This window comes from Diabrotica virgifera, chromosome 8, assembly GCF_917563875.1.
Source record: "Diabrotica virgifera virgifera chromosome 8, PGI_DIABVI_V3a".
NCBI lineage: Eukaryota > Metazoa > Arthropoda > Insecta > Coleoptera > Chrysomelidae > Diabrotica > Diabrotica virgifera.
Window position 1 is genome coordinate 68,299,344 of NC_065450.1, and position 13,388 is coordinate 68,312,731.

Sequence of the window (13,388 nt, forward strand, 5' to 3'; positions counted from 1 at the left end):
GAGATGGCGACTGGGAGAATAGAGTGCTATGGAAGACGAAAACGGCAAACTCATAATGGGAAAAAGCCAAGAAGGAGAAAGTAATTCAGCGAACTAGTACGGCTTATTATAAATAATAAATTGAATAAAATACTTTGTTCTTGGAAAAATAATCATTTTTATTAAAATTATAATTATTCGTAACAAACAAACAACAATATTGAGTTCGCGGTCGGACGGACAGACAGCCTAGGTCAAATTTCTCACCTTTAGTACCATCCTTGGATTATAAGCTTTCATTTGACACCTCACTTGTCATTCTACCTGGTATAATGACGGTCACGGACAGACAGACAGACGGACGGACGGACGGACAGACGGACGTGGATAATTCAACATTTTCACATTTTTTCAAAATTGGTGAAAACAATATTAATTCGTACTCGATTTTATTCGTAAGTCTATCTGTTCTTTTAATTTTTGGAGAAAACCTCATCCTTTAATTTATTATTTTTTATATTATTTAATTATACAAAAATATATTGATTTATAGCATGTATCAATATCTTCATTCGATGTATCATATGATACAATATGTCGATGTATAATTTTTTTGCCATCCCTGTTGGGACGTGATTTGGTAATTTCCTGCATGTAATAGCTATTTGTATAACAAGGGAGGAAAGTGCTACTTTTCCTCCCGAGAATGAAGAATTTAAGGGAGGAAAAGGCACTTTACTCTAATGTTATACATATGGTTTTTCCACCTTCCTCAAATTAATAACAAGTCATTTTTCATTTTTACTTAATTTATTTATGTAACTAACCAACAAAATTTATTAAAACTAAAACTAACAAGTAGGTACAATATAACTGTCAACTGTCAAATATAAGTCAAATTAGTAATGTAAACATTGTTAAATCAAAATAACAATTTACTGTTTTTTACCATTCTGCAAAATACAGGGTGTTTCCCTGTACCATTTCTGCAAAAAAAATACGTGATAAAAAATAAATATTGTACAGGGCGTCAATAAGTTATATTTCATGAATGAAATACCATGACGTCACTTCACTTTTCCTCCCTACAAGTATGAATACAACTTTGCTCCCTACAGTCAGGTCCAGAAAAGTATACTTTCGGTAGAAAAAGTCCTTACATGTATACGCTAAATTACTTTCGACTCGGCTAAATTGGTTTAGACTAGGCCGTACTAGTTTATCCTGAAGTGTGTCTTTATTATATCAAGATAAACTAGTTTGGCCTAGGCCATACTAGTTTATCCTAACGCGCTTAGAAAAAACTAGTTTAGCCTAGGCCAAACTAGTTTGTCCCGAAATTGGGTTTGGCCGGTAACATAAATAAACCTAATTCAAAAGGAACGAAAACCTTTGTTTAATTCTACTCCTGCTTAGTTATTGAACTGATTTTGGAACAAGGTTTATCATTTTTAGCAATACAATTTTCGTGTTGGCCGTCGTGTTGAAACCACAACCCTCCTACATCTAGATTCTAACAATATAACTCCAACTAACGTTGGAAGTCAATTGTTTAACAATATAACAACCATTGTATACGAGTGGAGTCAGTTGCTATATCATTGGATGCTAATAGGGAACTTGCATAAAATTTTAAATTCGAAAAAAATGTTATAAATCACAACAGAACATAATTTAAAACATGTATCCAAGATAATAAAGTTGTTTTTGTGTTCCGTTTGGCCCCTAAAGACGATTCTAAATTCAAATTAAAGCAGCTAGCCCAAAACGTGTCTTTACGTCATATGGTTATATGTTTACATTCTGCACCAACAAAGTAAACAAAATTGTATTCTTTTTCTCATAGACATCTTTCAGTGCGTCACAATTTTTCGATTTCTTTCTAACGCATTAAATTTTATGTGACAGAAAAAAGGCACGTCTGTAATTACAGACATTTATAACATTTATTCTAGTTGTCGATAGATGGCGCTATAATCGAAAAAAAATATTTACGAATTATATAATATATCTACGAATATAATCTGTACAATTTATAAGAAAATACCATTATATACAAATCAAAGAAAATACCATTTTATAAATGCAATAAACATTTTATAAATAAAATTGATTTGTTTTTTGTGCCATTAATTTGTTTTTTATGCCAAATTGCAAATAAAATGTGACAACTGTCAGATTTAACTAAAATATCATGTTAGAATAAATGTTATAAATGTATATTATCACGTACTTACCTTTTTTCTATCATTTGTGACACACTGAAAAATGCTCATGAAAAGAAGCATATGTATATAATTTTAAATTAGACATTATAAACGTCAGTAGAAAATACCGTTAAGTGACGTCACAAGTGTTTTTGATCGTTTGAACTATTTTAAATACATAGAAAACTTGTACTTTTACAAAATGACACTAAACAAGATTTATAGCGTTTTCTTTTATTTTCCATAGTAAACCTTCTTGCCTTTCCTTCAAAGACTATATCAAACTCCAATCTCAACAAACTGGTATATTATTACAATGACATACGATAAATTTCATTGGAATATAAATATTTTTCCGTTATTCTGCGACTATGAGCTGGCCAAATACCCAAGTAGGTGGAGGCCAATAAACTAAAGAAGAAGAAGAATATACCTAAATATAACCATAAACATAACCATATAGTAGAACTATGTGACGTCACGGGTCGTTTTAACTATTTTAACTAACAGAAGATTTTAAATTTGTACTTCTAAGTTATTATGAGTTTTTGAAGAGTGAAATTTTCAAGCAATTCAAGCAAAATATTCAAGCAATTTACTTGTAATGAAAGCACACAAACTGAATTAGGATTAAATGCAATAAAATAATAAACAACTGCATACATAAAACCACTGGTCTCTTATACATAATAAATGATATCTACATCCACGAATCTTTCCGGTGTATATCGACTTGAGTAAAAAGAGCATTAGCGGTCTTTTTCAAAGAAGACCATCGGACATTCCGAACGCCGAACGGCCGTTAGTCACACTACACTCCATCAACGACCATAGTGACAGACAGGGAATAATAAAGACCATAGAGAGTATCAGTGCGATTTTGAACTAAATGTCATTGAATTATACGCCAGTCAATGAGAGCAAAAATACGATATTCAGCCATATTCTGTAACTTTTAACAAATCGAATAGAAATTCCCAAGTCGAATCGTAATTACCTGAAATCGGAATGTTGGATTTCTATCGCGTCATTTTCGTGTTTGGATTGGCATTCTGTAACTCACATCGCGAAAACGCCAACTTCTATTTGACGCGCTCAGGAGGTGGTGGCAACCCCTCACTGAAAAGTGAAATAAGTGTTCTGTGACGTTAAGCTACCGTGTGGCGCTCAGAATTCATCAAAAAAAGAAGAAATTTTGGTTGTTTTGGTTAAGTTTGACAAAAAAAAATTAACACAAGATTAAAAATGGCAAGCAGAACACGAACACCAAAGAGAAAAACATCTGCTGAGCATTTAAATTACACAATAGACTTTATGTCTGAACATCTATTCTAAAGCATGCATTTTGATTAATTTTTGGGAATAGCCTCTTTGAGTTACCTCCCAATTCAAAGTCTACCTTTTTGTACTGAATAATTTTTGTCGTATCTCTTCTCAATAATTTTCGAGTTACATGGAGAAAAAGGCAGGTCTTTGATCAGTTACATAATTTGATCTTATTCTTTTCAAAAACCATGCATTTTAAACCAGTCCACTTTTTGAACATAGAAACAATACTAGAATAAAGGGTATTGTAGAAGGAAAACGATGTATTTAAATTCTGGTGGATGCGGGGTTAACTATACCAGTCCACTTTTTGAACATACAAACAATACTTAGAATAAAGCACAGAATAAAGGGTATTGTAGAAGGAAAACGATGTATTTAAATTCTGGTGGATGCGGAGTTAACTATACTGCTCATTTTTTATTAAAATGTATGAGTCATCAATCTTTTTTGTACCATATCTCGCTTAATTTAAATGTAAGTGACATTTAATTACTTATTACTTAGTACTTATTTTACAGGTCTTTTCAATCACTACAAAAAGTATTCTCGGTATTATACCCGTAAAATCAACCTTTTTTCTGTAATTTCAAGTTGAATGCACCGATTCGAGCATGCATAAAAAAATCTCTTTTCACCCGCCTATATCTCTTCGTATTTTAAATTAAATATTTATAAACAAAACAAACATCTTTGTTTTTTCATAAGCTACAAAAATGTTTTTTACAGTTTTTTTCGTTACATGCATAGTTTTTAAGTTATTCGCAAAAATTGAAAGTCTTAAAAGGTCATTTTACAATAAAAATGGCACATTTTCAACCACGAATAACTCAAAAAAAAAGTATTGAAAAAAAAATTTAGAACAGTTTTTGCTTAGAATTAGGTTCTCTAACCACTTCCGTGGTTATTTTCACCAAAAAATTTTCCACCCTCGAGATGGGATGGGAACCACCCCCAATTCTATATATTTTAGAGATCGAGTGCAATTTGTTGCGATTATTTCATGAATGAAACTGTTCAAAACCAAAATTTTATTGTAATTTATTTATGTAAGTACAAATTAGTACAATTAAACAAACAGTTGTTATAAATATTAATTTGACGGTTGAAAGTCATCACTTTTATAATTTTCAAAAAAAATGTCATTAATGTCACTGAATGTATTTTTTCGTAGCAACGAAGGGCATCTGGACGCAATATACTTGACGACGGGAAATTATCAAAAATTATCGATTTAATTTAGATTTCTGTAGCTTTCTATTGGTCAGAATCTCCTATGAATGAAATAATCAAGTAAATTGATGTATTAGGACGGAATTCTGAGCCAAATACCCTCATTGACTGCACTAAGAGTATCAGTGCGACTTGAACTAAATGTCATTGAATTAAATTGCATTAAATATGGCCGCCGTCGCATGTGAGAGAATTCTTGAGATCTTGTCGCTGGACTCGTGTGGAAAAATGTAAGTCAAGTGCAACAATATGTAAATGTTATTAGCTGCAATTACAATAAGAATCTAATTGGTATTATATAAGCACCTGAGTAACGCAACCATCATTAGTGTACATCTAATGGAAGAAGCTATGATCATCGCAAATTATAGACTCGTCATTTCTGTCGGACCAAATGATGTATTAGAAGCGAGCAAATTCATTCCGGGTAACGATCACATAATCAATAAGAGTGAGAGTAGTTCTTCTTCTTCTTCTTCAGATGCAAATCCGCTAATGGATGTTAACGATCACATTTTCCATTAACTCTCTGTTTCTTGCAATATGTGTCAGAGAGTGTATGTCGTTAATCCCTGTCCATTGCCTCATGTTTCGGAGGCAGGACATTTTCTTGCGTCCCATTCCCCTCTTGCCTTCAATTTTACTCTCGATTATAATTTGGAGGAACAGGTATTTTTCATTTGGCATGACGTGACCAGAATGTTGGTTTAAACATAAATTTTGGAAAGACACAATACATGACAAACCTGGTACCAAGCGAAAATCCAAAAGTCGACGTCAACGAAATAGCATTGATCCATAAATATAAATAAAGGCATGAAATCTAAATTGCCAGGGACCATCGAACTGCCGAATTACAAAGAAGGATAACCTTAGCGTGGGCCGCATATGGAGCTCTATCAGACATCTTCAAGAGCAACTTGCCAAATTATTTGAAAAAAAGACTTTCGACCAATGTGTGCTTCCAGTCACGACTTACGGCGCCGAAACATTATCATTAACCCAGGCCACAGCGACCAAACTTAGAGTGGCCCAAAGAAGAATGGAACGGTCACTACTTGGACTGACTCTCAGAGACAGGGTCAGAAACGAAGAAATCAGAAGAAGGACAGGCGTTACAGATGTCATAGAGCAAGTAGCATGGCTGAAGTGGAATTGGGCGGACCATGTAGCCAGAATGAAGGACGTGAGGTGGACCCAAAAAATTACAGTGTGGAGACCAAGAGTAGACAGAAGAAGTAGAGGTAGACAACCTACATGATGGACAGACGACGTCAAAAGGATTGCTGGGAATTGGAAGTATTAAATTTTAGTAAAAAAATTTATAATGAACTATTTTAAATGGGAAATAAGCCACAATTTTACCAAAAAAATGAATTTATTAACGTTTTATTATTATTTTTATTTTTAATTGTGGCTTATTTCCCATTTAAAATAGTTCAATATAAAAAATGCCACAAGAAATAGCTTCAGAACAGCATTAAAAAAATTTATATTGAAAAAATTAAAAGATAATTAAAAAAAATGTATACAAAAAATTAAAAAAAAAAACAAGAAAAAAACCCAAAAAACAATAAAAAATATTAAAAAACAAAAAAGAAAACAAAACAAAAAAGGAAAGATTAAATCAAATTAAAAAGAGTATAATAAATTATAAAATAAAAAATAGAAAAAAATTAAAAACACAAAGAAGGTCTAAACCTCCCAGGTGTCGAACCGGGTTGAAGCCCTTAGCGCTGTGTAAAAAAACTTATACTGGGTTGGGATAAAGAATGGAACCAAGCTAATATCTTAACAATATTTATGAAACTTTGCATGCAAGTACAGTGACGCAAAAGACATCTGATGCCATATTTTTTGTTACTACTCTACTTCCGGTTTCACCGGAAATACCCTTAATTTATTTAATTTAAATGGGACACCCTGTATATTTTTGCAGATTTTAAAAGAACTTATTATTTTTAATTCATACATACCATATTTGGAAGAAAAAATTTGTTAAAAAGTGTCTGTAGATAATTTTTTGTATTAATACAACGTAGTAGGAAATAAACGAATACTATTGTCCTTTTCATGAGCATTTTTCAGTGCGTAACAAATGATAGGAAAAAGGGTAAGTCCGTGATAATACACATTTATGACATTTATTCTAACATGACATTTTAGTTAAATCTGACAGTTGTCACATTTTATTTTCAATTTGGAATAAAAACAAATCAAATGTGTTTCTTGCATTTATAAAATGGTATTTTCTTTGATTTGTATGTTTTATAAATTATACAGATTATATTTGTAATATTATTATCTAATTAAAAAAAAATATTTTTTTTATTATGGCGCCATCTGTCGACAACTAGAATAACTAGAATAAATGTTGTAAATGTCTGTAATCACGGACGTGCCTTTTTTCTGTCACATACAATTTAATGCGTTAGAAAGAAATCGAAAACCTGTGACGCACTGAAAGATGATCATGAGAAAAAGAATATCTATACTGTAGACTAAAATTGTTGTTTACGTGCACTGCATGACTTATTTGAATTTAGTATAGTAGGTAAAACCGTTACTAAACTAATTGACAGAAATAACTTGTATTAAAAATAGTTCATTTAAGTGAAAGAGATCGTATTGAAATATTAATAATAAATCGGTTATGGTGAATTTTAATTTTTTGGAGGTGAATTTTCTAAATCATTTGATTGGGCGTAGAGGATTCATAGAGTGGCCCGCTCGTTCTCCGGACCTCAACTCGTTAGATTTGTTTCTTTGGGGTTATCTAAAATCACGTGTTTACGTTAGGCGACCAACATACTTGCAGGATTTGAGACAAAGAATAATTGATGAATGTGAACTAATACGTGGAGAAATCTTGCAAAAAGATACTCACGAATTTATTTATAGGCTTGCACGTTGTCAGGAGGTGAACGGCAAGCATTTTCAACATTTGAACGTACTTTTTTTATTTAGAATATCATTGGTCTAACGTAAATAAATTAACCTATTTTTTAACTGCAAAGAGATTTATTTCTTGTTTTAATAGTTTGTTCTTTCAAACTTGGTATGTATGAATTAAAAATAACAAGTTCTTTTAAAATCTGCAAAAGTATACACGGTGTCCCATTTAAAGTAAATAAGTTAAGTGTATTTCCGGTGAAACCGGAAGTGAAGTAGTAACAAAAAATATGGCATCAGATGCGTTTTGCGTCACTGTACTTGCATGCAAAGTTTCATAAATATTGTTCTTTTCGTTTCAAAGCTATTTGCTTGGTTCCATACTTTATCCCAACTCTGTATATTTATTAGTATTTAGTATTTAGTATTGGCATTTAGTTTTTTTGTCAATTTCATTATTTGTAAATTAATTTAAGTTCATTAGGGCCATGAATGAAGAGTATACTTGCCGGTAAATTTAATGTTTCCACCTCCTTTTTTGTATCTTTTTTGCTTTTTATTTATTTCAGTATCTACCTATGTATGTATGTGCGTGCATACATCGTCCCTACCATATCCAACTATCGAATGTGAAAAATGGGGTTTTTCAGATTCGATACCTTGATTAGGACCGCGGGAAATATGCTGTTTAAACCATCGAATATGAACATTTTTTCATTTGGTTGACTGCACACTGACGAAAATGGTTATATTCGATACTTTTTTTTGTATAAATATAACTAAAGGTATATTTGTACAACGCTAAATGTCGAACTTGTCACATTCGTTAGTTTGTGTTGCAATTTATTCAACGGTTATTCAATTATAATCTGTAAACTGTCGAAAATGCTAAACTGCTGAGAAGAATAAAATGCACGTGTTTACAATTAGTGCGACTTTTGTTTCAGTATCGCTTCCAAGGAATTCTTGTGAGGCAGTTTATGATTTCATTTTAACGGATTTTCATTATTTGATTATACAGTTATTCTCTATTATACATTCGCTACTTTGATCATCGGACCGAAACAAATCTTTGATTAATACAAAAAGCAAAGTAACGAATGTGATTTTTTGGAAAGAAAAAATGATAAGCAGTTAAAATTTGTTATCAATCTAACAAGGATTAAACATTACATACAAAAAATATAAAAATGTTCCCAATTGTCAATGCGCTGATTTAAGAGTCTCTAAAAAAAGAGTTATTTTGCTCTCCTGAAAAGTACCACTTTCCACATTCGATAGTTGGAAATGGCAGGGATGAAGTATTGCATGTGCGCACATGTAACGTAATGTTATTATTTTTGGAATATTGTAGCAAACAGTAATTTATTATCTATCGTTGCTGAATGGATCAAGTAATCCAAAGCCAATAAGGAAAAATTTTTTTTAGATCGTAAACACCGCCAGAAAATATGAAAATATGAAATACTTTTAAGCAAATAAAAAGTGGGAACAAAATAGATGATAAATATACCAGGTCAAACTACTTTTATTTTTGTACAAAGGTGAAGTAAAAATGTGAAGAAAAGGAAAAACTACATGTCAAACGGTACCCCGTCAAAATAGCCCCGTCAAAAAAGCTCCGACAAAATAGCCCCGACATAATATCCCGCACACAAAATAGCTCCGACAAAATAGCCTGCAGACAAAATCGCCGCGGAATAATAGCCCGCCGACAAAATAGCCCCGACAAAATAGCCCCTAAAAAAAAAGCTCCCTTCAGAATTCATCATGAAATAATTCCTTAAAAATACATTTTTTCGGAAATGGTAATTATCCTCTATTCAGATGTTTATCTTAACCACATTAAACAAAAATTGTCTTTTCAGAGAACTCGAGTCCTGTCTTTCCTGCCTCTTGGAAGTTTGAACAATAAAGTTAAGCAAAAATCAATGTTAATTTATGATATAAACATTTTTTTCTGTTTTCGGGGAACAGTAAAATGCATTTTAAATTAAATAAATTAAATACATTCTTCCTTTTTGTCAAATAATTTAAATTAAAAAAAAAGTTTTTGGACACCTTGTATAAATAATTATGTAATTGTTTATAAGAGGCTGTTTTAGCCGGGGCTATTTTAGCCGGGGCTGTTTTGACCGGGGCTATTTTGTGTGCGGGCTATTTTGTCGGGGCTATTTTGTGTGCGGGCTATTTTGTCGAGGCTATTTTGTGTTGAGGCTATTTTGACGGGGCTTTTTTGACGGGGCTGTTTTGACCGGGCTATTTTGACGGGTCACGATGTCAAACAAGATGCAACAAAAGTGTTCTGAGATTATAGTCGAATAATAAATAAGCACTGTTAAGAAAAATTAAAAACAAGCACTGGGAACGTTTCTCAAAAGAACTGGATTATGATTTTTGTGGTTTATAAAAAGAGATATAGCGCTATAAAAGAGATCCAAGAATGGAGGTGAAGGAATTAATATGCCTGAACACATGGAAAATGGTGCATGGATTGATAAAGTATCTTAAGAAGTCATATACAGAGGAACAACAACTGACGTTTGAACTACTAATGAACTACAAACATCAGAAATTACCATAAACGAATAGGTTCACTTAAGCAAGCATATGGTGGTTTTAAAGATATGGTTATTGTGGATGTACATAATATTATTATCCCAGATATCTGCATCATCAAAAAGTATAGTAGGGGAGTGCAATTACAATGAAAACATGCATTGTTTCGGAAACATTCAAACAAGCTTATATTTTTCTAAAACATGTTTTGTTAGTTTATATACATGTTAAAGTAAAAAGTTCTACTCGCAGATTTGGCCGCCAATTGTTTATTAATTGTTTAAACAATAACAATTGTTTTGTATAAATAATTTTAAAAATGTCGTTAAATTCATCATTTTACTTTGATCAAATATGTTTCTATTTTGTTTTTGATTATTCTGAATCCGAATATGGCATTGCAATTTGAAAATTCTTATACAGAAGCTCTTATACAGTGTGTCTGAGTAGCTAGGAACCACATGGAAAACTTTTTATTACCAATTTTACGAAAAAAAGTTATTTTATTCATTAAAGGCTCTGGATAGTCAAAAATCTAAAACTCAACCATCAGATATCAAATTTTATCAATTTTATACGAGTTATGTCAAAAATATGAATTTCATTAAAAAGTAAAGTACCTTTATATTCCAGAATATCAAAAAATGCTACATATTACGAAAAGTTGTTTGAAATTAAAAACTATGTTTAAATATACAATTAGATCATTCTAATCGAAAAAAAAAATTTCAATTTTTTCTCAAATTACGGATACTCATCATCATTTTATTACAATTATGATAACTATTTATTATCACTTTTACGAAAACAAGTTATTCTTCATAAAATGCTCTCCATGGTCTAAAATCTAAGATACAACCATCAGATATCAAACTTTTTTAATGTTATACGAGGTATGTGAAAAATATGAATTTTTCTTAAGAGTTAAGTGACTTTGTTATTCACAATATTAGAAGGATGTAATTGAACTAATTGATGTAATTGTACTAAAACAAATTTTTTATTTCAAAACAACTTTTCTTAATTATAATTTTCGATATTGTGAAATGTAACGGTACTTTACACTTGAGTGAAATTCATATTTTTTGACATACCTCGTATAAAATTAATTAAATTTGATATTTGATGATTGCATCTTAGATTATATACGATGCAGAATATTTTATAAAGAATAACTTTTTTTCGTAAAACTGATAATAAAAAATTACCAATAGGTTCCAAGTTACGCAGACATACTGTATAAGAGCTAAAAAAAAAATTGTTTGGCTGAACATTTATTATTGTTGAAGCTTATTACTAAATGTATTTTAGGTAAGTTTTACAGAAAAAAGTTTTGATCACTTTGTATAAACATTTTTTTAGTTGGCAATTTTCGGTTTTTGTGTTACATTTTTGTTATCTTTCTTAATTTTCTCAAAAAGAGATAGTCTATTTCATTTATAAAGTAAAATAATTTAATACATTTTAAAGATTATATCCTAAGCTTTAAAGGAGCACTTATAAAACTGTAATGGATCTGTTCAAACTTGAGTAATAATAGTCTTAAAGTGGTGGTAATTCTATAAAACTAGAAGATTTCAAAAATTACATTTTTTGAGACGTCATATCATTTGAATTAAATCTTTGAAATTTTTTTTGAATGAAACATCATTTAGTAATATACTTAAAAAGTAAGTTGTGCAAAATTGAGGGTTTTATAAGAGAAATTGTATTAGTTACACATTTTTAAACAAAATTCATGTAAGGCTCACTTTCCGCCCCCACCGTACTTATGCCCATAAATTTTAATTCTTTTTATTATAACCATAAGATATTAATTATTCTTCTTTCAAGTTCAATTTGTAAAATTTCATTTGATCCATTACTTAAAGTATTACATTAAAATAACTCAACCGTGCACTTCGTCGTACGCTAGTTTACAGTGCGCCAATGTTTGTGAGAAGGGTGACTTTAGCGTTATAAATAAAAAATTATAGAAGTTACAGATTTAATTTTAGAAAAATCTTTATATAAGGTTTTTTTGTAAAATTTTCTGAATTTTTCAATGGTCAAGTCAGTTTTTTTCTAAAATTTATATTTTTGGAGTTATTTAAAGAAGCATCTAATTTCGTAGTTACACCCACTTTTGGAGTAGAACTTTTTGATATGTTGTTTATTAAACATTTCTTAATGATATTACAAAAAGTTCTAGCTTGTTTGATTTTTTCCGAAGTGAAAATCTATATGCACTCCCCTATAGAGTTCAAAATTACATAGCCTTCTCTATAGACCTTCTTATATTATTAGCCGTATATCGACCTACTTTTCTAAAATTTTACTAAAATTTCTAATCCATTGTTTATTATGTTCTTACTGAGGAATAAATAAAGGACTTTTTCTTGTAGGCCCATTTTAAAAATCGCAGTTGCGCCTATGTTAGTATTTAAGACCAAAGAAGGAAGTTTATTTCCTGGTTGGTATGACTCGAACGTGTCATGTCGTCGTGTATGAGTCTTTTCTTAACATTTTTTTCATGTCGTGTCGCTTCGGCTTTGCCTGCCAAAGTTGAGTTTGTGTTTTATGGTTTTATAGACGATCTACGAATGTTTTCTTGTACTTTTGCTAACCAAAGCACGTCGAGAAGAACGTGATTTACTAGGTGGTTGTGAAGATGTGATTTTATGGAATAGTTTTGAGGTATACGTATACTCAGAAAAATAAAAAACGCGCGTGCGGTAGAAATGGAAGGATAGCCTTCGGGAACTTACTATATTTGAAAAAGAAACAAAAATAGAATAAATTAAGCTTTAAATATTTTAAATGACAAAAGCCAGTTTGGCAATCGTGAAGTGATTTATGTTTTAAAATCCACAAGGAAGAATCTCCTGTAGCTGGCTGTATACTATTAATTACAAATAAATTTAAGGAAAGTAGGTTTTCCTTCTCCTTATAGGTTAGTTAATTTTAGTTTTTTCGATTTTATTTTACGATGTGACCATTCTTAAAGTTTGGGTAAATTATTTTCCAGAAATCTCTTAAAAGATTAAAATACATTCATTCTTACCCATATTTCTGGGTAACATTTATCATAATCCTCTTTAGAAAGTAGGTATTTGGAAAGTTATGCGAGTGAAGCGATATTGTCAGCTTCTGAGAAGGACAGTACGTTTTTTCCAAAGTGAAATTTTGTAGGACATATATAGACATTTTTTG